The following is an 8,839-nucleotide window of genomic DNA, read 5'->3' as shown; positions in this document are numbered from 1 at the left end:
TCCCTAGCCTCCTGTGAGCTCAGAGCAGTGGGAGAGGAGAGGGAAGGGGCCACATAGGCCAACCCGGTCTCCCTCCTCTGGACTTGCCTCCCCCTGGGTTGTCATCCATTAAACGCTCAGCACGCAGACCTCACGGTGAGCGCACAGTCATAAAACGCGGCTTCTTCCACATCCTGGTCACTGGGGCATGGAACATATTGCATAGTTAAGTGTGGCTCAGAACATTATCACTCATGTATGTGTGTTCTTCCTCTGTCGCCGAGTCAAAGAGTAAACAGAGCAGAGGCATATTAGTAAGAACAGGGTTTAGTGTGAATAGATAATATACACACATATTCTGGGAAAGATGTTGTTAAATGGATAGGAGGATGTGAAGCCCCTATAAACGGACATAGGCCTTGTCTGGAGCCGGGGGAGACCTGTAGGTGCCGTTGGCGAGGGTGGTGGCGTGTCCACCGGATTGGAGTCCGAGTTAGGGGTAGGGCCGAGGCCGTCGTCTGTGCCTCCAATGGCATTGTGTGGGGCCAGGGGAGACCGGATGATGACTGCCCGTGCGGTGGGCATCTGAGGTGTGCAGGAGACCCGCGGCGGTGCTGCGCACGGCCACTTGTGGGGCCGGGGGGGACCGGAAGATGACGGCCAGCGATGGTGGCATTGTGTCTATCGGCTCGTCCTGAGAGTCAGAGTGAGCCTTTGGGCTGGCAGTGGTGCTGCCCACAGCCTTGTCTGGGGACGGGGGGTACTTGTAGGTGCCTTTCCCGAGGGCGTTGGCGTGTCCATCAGATCGTCATCCGAGTTGCGGGTAGCGCTGAGGCCGTCGTCTGTACCTCCCATGGCATCGTATGGGGCCAGGGGATGCTGTCGGTGGTGCTGCCCACAGCCGCGTTTGGGGCCGGTGGGGACCGGAGGATGATGGCCAGCGACGGTGGCATCATGTCCATTGGCTCATCCTGAGAGAGTGAGCCTCCAGGCCGGCGCTTGTGCTGCCCCCAGCCTTGTCTGGGGCCAGGGGGAACTGGAAGATGATGGTCAGCCAGGGTGGCGTCGTGTCCATTGGCTCGTCTTGAGTGTCAGCGTCAGCCTTCGGGCCGGCGGTGGTGCTGACCACGGCCTTGTCTGGGGCTGGGGGCGACCAGAAGATGACAGACAGCAAGGGTGGTGTCTTGTCCATGTGCTCGTCTTGTGTCGTAGTCAGCCTTCGGGCTGGTGGTGGTGCTGCCCATGGCCTCGTGTGGGGCTGGGATGACCGGAGGATGATGGCCAGCCAGGGTGGTGTCGTGTCCATCAGCTCCTCTTGATCATCATCGTCGGCCTTCAGGCCGGCGGTGGTACTGCCCACGGCCTTGTCTGGGGCCGGGGGGTAGTTGTAGGTGCCTTTCCCGAGGGCGGTGACGTGCCCATCGGGTCCTAGCCCGACTTGCGGGTAGGGCCGAGGCTGTCGTCTGTGCCTCCCATGGCATTGTGTGGGGCCAGGGGAGACCGGACGATGACTGCCCACGCAGTGGGTGTCTGAGGTGCGCAGGAGGCCGGCGGTGGTGCTGCCCACGGCCTCATGTGCGGCCGGGTTGGACCGGAAGATGACGACCAACCATAGTGGTGTCGTGTCCATCGGCTCCTCTTGATCGTCATCATCGGCCTTCGGGCTGGCAGTGGTGCTGCCCACGGCCTTGTTTGGGGCCGGGGGGCAGTTGTAGGTGGCTTTCCCGAGGGCGGTGGCGTGCCCATCAGGTCCTCGTCCGACTTCCGGGTAGGGCCAAGGCTGTCGTCTGTGCCTCCCACGGCATCGTATGGGGCCAGGGGAGACCGGACGATGACCGCCTGCGCGGTGGGTGTCTGAGTTATGCAGGAGACTGGCGGTGGTGGTGCTGCCCACAGCCTCGTGTGGGGCCAGGGGGGACCGGAAGATGACGGCCAGTGACGGTGGCGTCGTGTCCATCGGCTCATCTTGAGCATCAGAGCCAGTCATCGGGCCGGCGCTTGTGCTGCCCACAGCCTTGTCTGGTGGCTGACTCTGGATGGCGGTTTTGCAGAGGCAGGACACCTCGAGGTGAGCTGGTAGTGGTGCCCGTGTGCCCTGCAGAGGAGGAGCTCGTCTGGGTGGTCTCTCTCCAGCCGTCTGCTGGGAGCCTAGGATGGTCCAGAGGCCCAGGACTGCTCCCCGGGGAAGTGGGAACTCTGCTGGTAAAAGTGGGAAAAGCCAGCTGCTAAAGGCACAGGATCCCGGTGGAACAGCCTGTGACCAGGGCAGTGGGCAGGTGCAGGGTGCTCCCTGGCAGGAGGGGAGGACTGGCGGGCGAAGAAGGTGGGGCTGGGGAGGCGGCGGGTGGGGTGGGTCATGAACCTTAGGAAGGAGGAAACTGTCCACATGGAAAAATGGGTTGTGGTGTGTGCCAAACGATCCAAGGAAAGGGTCTGAAGCTAGGGAGAGGGTCTCCTTTGCCACTAACTCCTTCTCAGGCCAAGCATGCACTGAGCTGCCCAGCTAGGGTGAGCCTGATGTGTATGTCAGCCAGGGGACGCATCACAAAGCGGCCTGGGCCACTGTGACTTCACTCAGGGGCCGCATCACAAAGCCCCCACTGCCTTGAGCACACCGGCCCCGCCCATAGGAGACCCTGGGCCAAGGCCACGGCGCGGTCCCAAGGCCAACCCCAGTAGAATCCCTAGCCCCCGGGACTGCCCGCTGAGGGCCGTGCAGGTGTTTGGACCAACGAAGCCACCATGCACACCGTCGAGGGCTGCAGTGCCCGCGTCTATCAGAGCTCAGCCCACCTGGGTGCCAGCTCTGCATGGGCTTGGCACCTGGGGTGCGGCAGGTGGCCAGTGCCGTGCCCCCGCGGTCCCAGAGGCCAGGGCCTGCTCACAGCCTGGCGCAGAGCCACCCGAGGCTGCCCAGGACACTGCCCACCCTTTCCCGGGCCTTCCCAGCTTCTCTGGGACACCTGGAGCCAGGTATGCCTTCTCGGCCATGGCCAGCCAGGCGGCTGACTTCTGAGGAGGGTGCAGACCCCATGACTTGCCTTCCTAGCTAGCGGGCAGGTTCTTTCTTTGCTTCTCACAGAAAGCGTAGGTCAGGGACCACCAGGTCTCAGCATAGCCACATCCCGCATTCTGACTGGGCCTGGCCGCCCAGATTTTCTCTCTGGTCTAGTTTTGGGGGCCTGTGTCTTGTACGTGAATAACACAACACAGTAAACTGGGAAACACTTTTTATTTTTAAATGCATCTCCTTTAGACTTTTCCTCTCGATGGTGTCACCGTTCTTGCCCGTCAGCCAAGCTGGAAGCTTGCAGGCAACCTTGCTTCCTCTCAGCAGTCAACCTGTGCATTCCTGATCCTGACAGTTCATCCTTTATGTTATAACCTGTGAAGCTCGTGTTCCATGTCAGTAACCCTGCTTCTAGTTTCTCAGGTCTTTCCTGGTGGACCTAGTCCCTGCTTGCTCACTGTTTTACTCTGGAAGCACTTACATTGTTACAGAATAAAATGTGAAATTGTCCAGCTCCAACTCACAGTCTGGCCTTAACTCTGTCTACATCTCCATCCCTATGAGCCAAGCTCCCTGCTCCTTGAAAAGATCCTGTCTCGTGCCTTTTCGTCTCTGAATTATTTCCTCTGGGGGTTCCCACCTCTTACCTCTGGTTTTTAAGACATTTCACCCCAGCAGAAGAACATGGATCGTTGAAGACCCACCTCTCTAGTCACCTCCTCTTGGAGGCTTCCCGTGCACTCTCACTTGGGCGTGCCCTCTTCTCCCTTCTCCGTACTTGGTGAGAACCTCACTTATCAAGTGTGAATGTGTAAGCTCGTGCACATCACTCTTCAGGCAATGGGATCTGTTGAACAGTGGTGACAGTGAATGACTGGACTCGACTTCAAAGCTCAGCTGCCCGTTCAGTGGTACCTGGTGCCTCTCTCTCCTTCGCCAACCATTTGTTATGTTCCAAACCGTGTGGAATATAAATGTGGGCGAGATGCCACTGACGACCCCTCAGTCCCTGCAGTGTATACCTCCGGGTGCTTAGGGAGAGGCCCAGCGAGCCGAGCCCACAATCTTATAACAGCGATGAGTGCAGAGCTTGTGGGGCAGGCCCCAGATGCTGCTGCTGTTGCTGCTGTGATGACTCCTCTGGCCCAGTGGGGTAAGATTCCAGATCTCTTCTTGTTCTCTGCCTGTGCTTTTTCCATAGTGGTGTAGTTTTGTTGTATGGGGGCGGCTTCTTTCATGTCCCTGAAGGAATTAAGTACTGGTCTCAGAAGTCTCTTTTCTCTCGCCGTCATTGTGTCAGTTTTCATTGTACTGTACCTCTTTTATTTCTCTGTCTTTGGGTTTTCTCCCGCTGCTACTGCTTTTCCTCTGAGATCTGAGAGGACCTGTACCACAGGCCTGTTGTAGACAGAAGAGTAAACTTGGTGCTTTGCTCACCACCATGTTTGAGGGACATCGGCGTGATCACTACTGATGGGGGGGGACAAGTAAAAAGGGACACCAAGTTCTAGACAGGAGCAGTTGGGAGCAAAGAGTGTGTTGTGGAGTGACGTGTTTATTTGAGCATCCAAACTTCCCTCTGTATCTGGTTATTACTTCTTTACATTCGTAAACATAAAAATCCACTGATTTCAAAAGCCCAGACACATATTATTACAGCAATTCAGTTGTTGAGGTGAGAAAAAAATGAGAAGGGCCTCGCTGTACCACTGAATCTATGACTGGGCACTGCCAAAACCAAACAGAAAGAATCCACGGTGGCTGGTGGCTGGAAGGGCTATTTTCTACTGACTGTCTCTCTGGGTACTTAGAATCTTTTTTTTTTTTTTTCCAGTTTCACTTGTGTAGGGTACCTTTCCCCACCCCTTCAACTTGTAGTTTGTCTGTGTCCTTGGATCTCAAGTGAGTCTCCTGTAAGGGAGCACGTAGGTGGTCTTGAGTTTTCATCCCTTCTTTTAACCCTGTGTCTTTTGATTGGAGCATTTAAAGCCTGTCCTTTTATTCTGATAATTGAGAGCTGTGTCCTTTATTGCACTTAAAAAAATTTTTTTTTTGTTATCATTAATCTACAATTACATGAAGAACATTATGTTTACTAGGCTTCCCCCTTCACCAAGTCCCCCCCACAAACCCCGTTACAGTCGCTGCCCATCAGCATAGTTAGATGCTATAGAATCACTACTTTTCTTCTCTGTGTTGTACAGCCCTCCCCATGCCCCGCACCCCACACATTATACATGCTAATCATAATGCCCCCTTTCTTTTTCCCCGCCCTTATCCCTCCCTTCCCACCCACCCTCCCCAGTCCCTTTCCCTTTGGTAACTGTTAGTCCATTCTCGGGTTCTGTGATTCTGCTGCTGTTTTGTGCCTTCAGTTTTTCTTTGTTGTTATACTCCACATATGAGAGAAATCATTTGGTACTTGTCTTTCTCTGCCTGGCTTATTTTCACTGAGCATAACACCCTCTATCTCCATCCATGTTGTTGCAAATGGTAGGATTTGTTTTCTTCTTATGTCTGAATGGTATTCCATTCTGTTTATGTACCACCTCTTTATCCATTCGTCTCCTGGTGGACACGTAGGTTGCTTCCATTTCTTGGCTTTTGTAAATAGTGCCGTGATAAACATAGGGGCTCATCTGTTTTTTTCAAAATGGACTCCTGCATTCTTAGAGTTAATTCATAGGAGTGGAATTCCTGAGTCAAACGGTATTTGTACTTTTTTGTTTTTTGAGGAGCCTCCATACTGCTTTCCACAATGGTAGAACTGATTTACATTCCCACCAGCAGTGTCGGAGGGTTCCCCTTTCTCCACATGCTCACCACCATCTGTTGTTGTTTGTCTTCCGGATGGTGGCCATCTTGACTGCTGTGAGGTGATATCGCATGGTGGTTTTAATTTGCATTTCTCTGATGATTTGCGATGTGGAGCATCTTTTCTTTTTTCTTTTTTTTCTTTGAGTTAATTCTCACTTTATTGTTTTTCAAATTTTCTTTAACTTTTCTTGTTCTTCTTCTTTTAAACTTTTTATTAACTTATGATTGATATACACTCTTATGAAGGTTTCACGTGAAAAAACAGTGTGGTTACTACATTTACCTGTATATCAAGTCCCTACCCATACCCCAATGCAGTTACTGTCCATTGGTGCAGTAAGTTACCAAATAATCACTCTGTCCCTTCTCTGTTATACAATATTCTTGCTGTGATCCTCCACAGCATGTCTACTAAACATTATACCCCCTCAGTCCCCTTCTTCCACCCTCCCCACCCGCCCTCCCACACCCCTCCCCTTTGGTAACCACTGGTTCATTCTTGGAGTCTCTGAGTATGCTGCTATTTTGTTCATTCAGTTTTGCTTCATTGTTATAGTCCACAAATGAGGGAAATCATTTGGCATTTGTCTTTCTTCGCCTGGCTTATCTCACTGAGCATAATGTCCTCCAGCTCCATCCATATTGTTGCAAATGGTAGGATTTGTTTCTTTCTTATGGCTGAATGGTATTCCTTTGTATATATGTACCACATCTTCTTTATCCATTCATCTACAGATGGACACTTTGGTTGCTTCCATATCTTGGCTATTGTAAAAAGTGCTGCGATGAACATAGGGGTGCATATGTCTTTTTGAATCTGAGAAGTTTTATTATTTGGGTATATTCCAAGAAGTGGGATTCCGGGATCAAATGGTATTTCTAGTTTTAGTTTTTTGAGGAACTTCCATATTGCTTTCCACAATGGTTGAACTAGCTTACTTTCCCACCAGCGGTGTAGGAGGGTTCCCCTTTCTCCACATCCTCACCAATATTTGTTGTTCTCAGTCTTTTGGATAGTAGCTACCCTTACTGGTGTGAGGTGACATCTCATTGCAGTGTTAATTTGCATTTCACTGATGATTACTGAAGTGGAGCATCTTTTCATGTGCCTGTTGGCCATCTGAATTTCTAATTTGGAGAACTGTTTCTTCATATCGTCTGCCCGTTTGTTAATCAGGTTATTTGCTTTTTGGTTGTTGAGGTGTGTAAGTTCTTATATATTTTGGCTGTTAACCCCTTGTCATATATGTCATTTACAAATATATTCTCCCATACTGTAGGATGCCTTTTTGTTTTGTTGATCTATTTTGCTGTACCAAAAACTTTTTAGTTTGGTCTAGTCCCATGAGTTCATTTTGCTTTTGTTTCCCTTTCTCGAGGAGGTGGGTTCAGGAAGAAGTTGCTCCTGCTTATATTCAGGAGATATTTGCCTATGTTGTCTTCTAAGAGTTTTATGGTTTCATGACTTACATTCAAGTCTTTAATCCATTTCAAGTTTACTTTTGTGTATGGGCTTCTCCAATAATCGAGTTTCATTCTCTTGCATGCAGCTGTCCAGTTTTGCCCACAGCACCTGTTGAAGAGGCTGTCATTTCCCTATTGTATATCCATGGCTCCTTTATCATATATTAATTGACCATATATGGTTGTGTTTATATTTATATCAGAGCTGTCTAGTCTGTTCCGTTGTTCTATGGGTCTGTTCTTGTGCCAGTACCAAATTGTCGTGATTACTGTGGCTTTGTAGTAGAGCTTAAATTTGGGGAGCGTAATTCCCCCTTCTTTATTCTTCCTTCTCAGGATTGCTTTGGCTATTCGAGGTCTTTTGTAGTTCCATATGAATTATAGGATGATTTTCTCTAGTCGTTGAAGAATGCTGTTGGTATTTTGATAGGAATTGCATTGAATGTATAGATTGCTTTAGGCAGGATGGCCATTTTGACAATATTAATTCTTCCTATCCATGAGCACGGGATGTGTTTCCATTTATTAGTATCTTCTTTAATTTCTCTCAAGAGTGTCCTGTAGTTTTCAGAGTATAGGTCTTTTACTTCCTTGGTTAAGTTTATTCCTATGTATTTGCTTCTTTTTCATGCAATTGTGAATGGAATTATTTTCCTGATTTCTGTCTCTGCTAGTTCATTGTTAGTGTATAGGAATGGCACAGATTTCTTTGTATTAACTTTGTATCCTGCAACTTTGCTGAATTCAGATACTAGATCTAGGTGTTTTGGAGTGGATTCTTTAGGGTTTTTTATGTGCAATACCATGTCATATGCAAACAGGGACAGTTTAACTTCTTCCTAGCCAATCTGGATGCCTTTTATTTCTTTTTGTTTTCTGATCATTGTGGCCAGGACCTCCGGTACTATGTTGAATAGAAGTGGGGAGAGCGGGCATCCTTGTCTTTTTCCCAATCTTAAAGGAAAAGCTTTCAACTTCTCACTTTTAAGTATAATGTTAGTTGTTGGTTTGTCATATTTGGCCTTTATTATGTTGAGGTACTTGTTCTCTATACCCATTTTGTTGAGAGTTTTTATCATGAATGGATGTTGAATTTTGTCAAATGCTTTTTCAGCATCTATGGAGATGATTATGTCGTTTTTGTCCTTTTTGTTGATGTGGTGGATGGTGTTGATGGATTTTCAAATGTTGTACCATCCTTGCATCCCTGGCGTAAATCCAGCTTGATCATGATGCATGATCTTTTTGATGTATTTTTGAATTCAGTTTGCTATTATTTTGTTGAGTATTTTTGCATCTATGTTCATCAGGGATATTGGTCTGTAGTTTTCTTTTTTTGTGTTATCTTTGCCTGGTTTTGGTATTAGAGTGATGCTGGCTTCATAAAATGAGTTTGGAAGTATTCCCTCTTCTATTTTTTGGAAATCTTTAAGAATGGGTATTAGGTCTTCACTAAATGTTTGATAAAATTCAGCAGTGAAGCCATCTGATCCAGGAGTTTTGTTCTTAAGTAGGTTTTTGATTACCAGTTCAATTTCATTGCTGGTAATTGGTCTGTTCAGATTTTTG

This window comes from Manis pentadactyla, chromosome 4 (assembly GCF_030020395.1).
Source record: "Manis pentadactyla isolate mManPen7 chromosome 4, mManPen7.hap1, whole genome shotgun sequence".
NCBI classification, from domain to species: Eukaryota; Metazoa; Chordata; class Mammalia; order Pholidota; family Manidae; genus Manis; species Manis pentadactyla.
Note: the sequence above shows the minus strand (reverse complement) of the source record.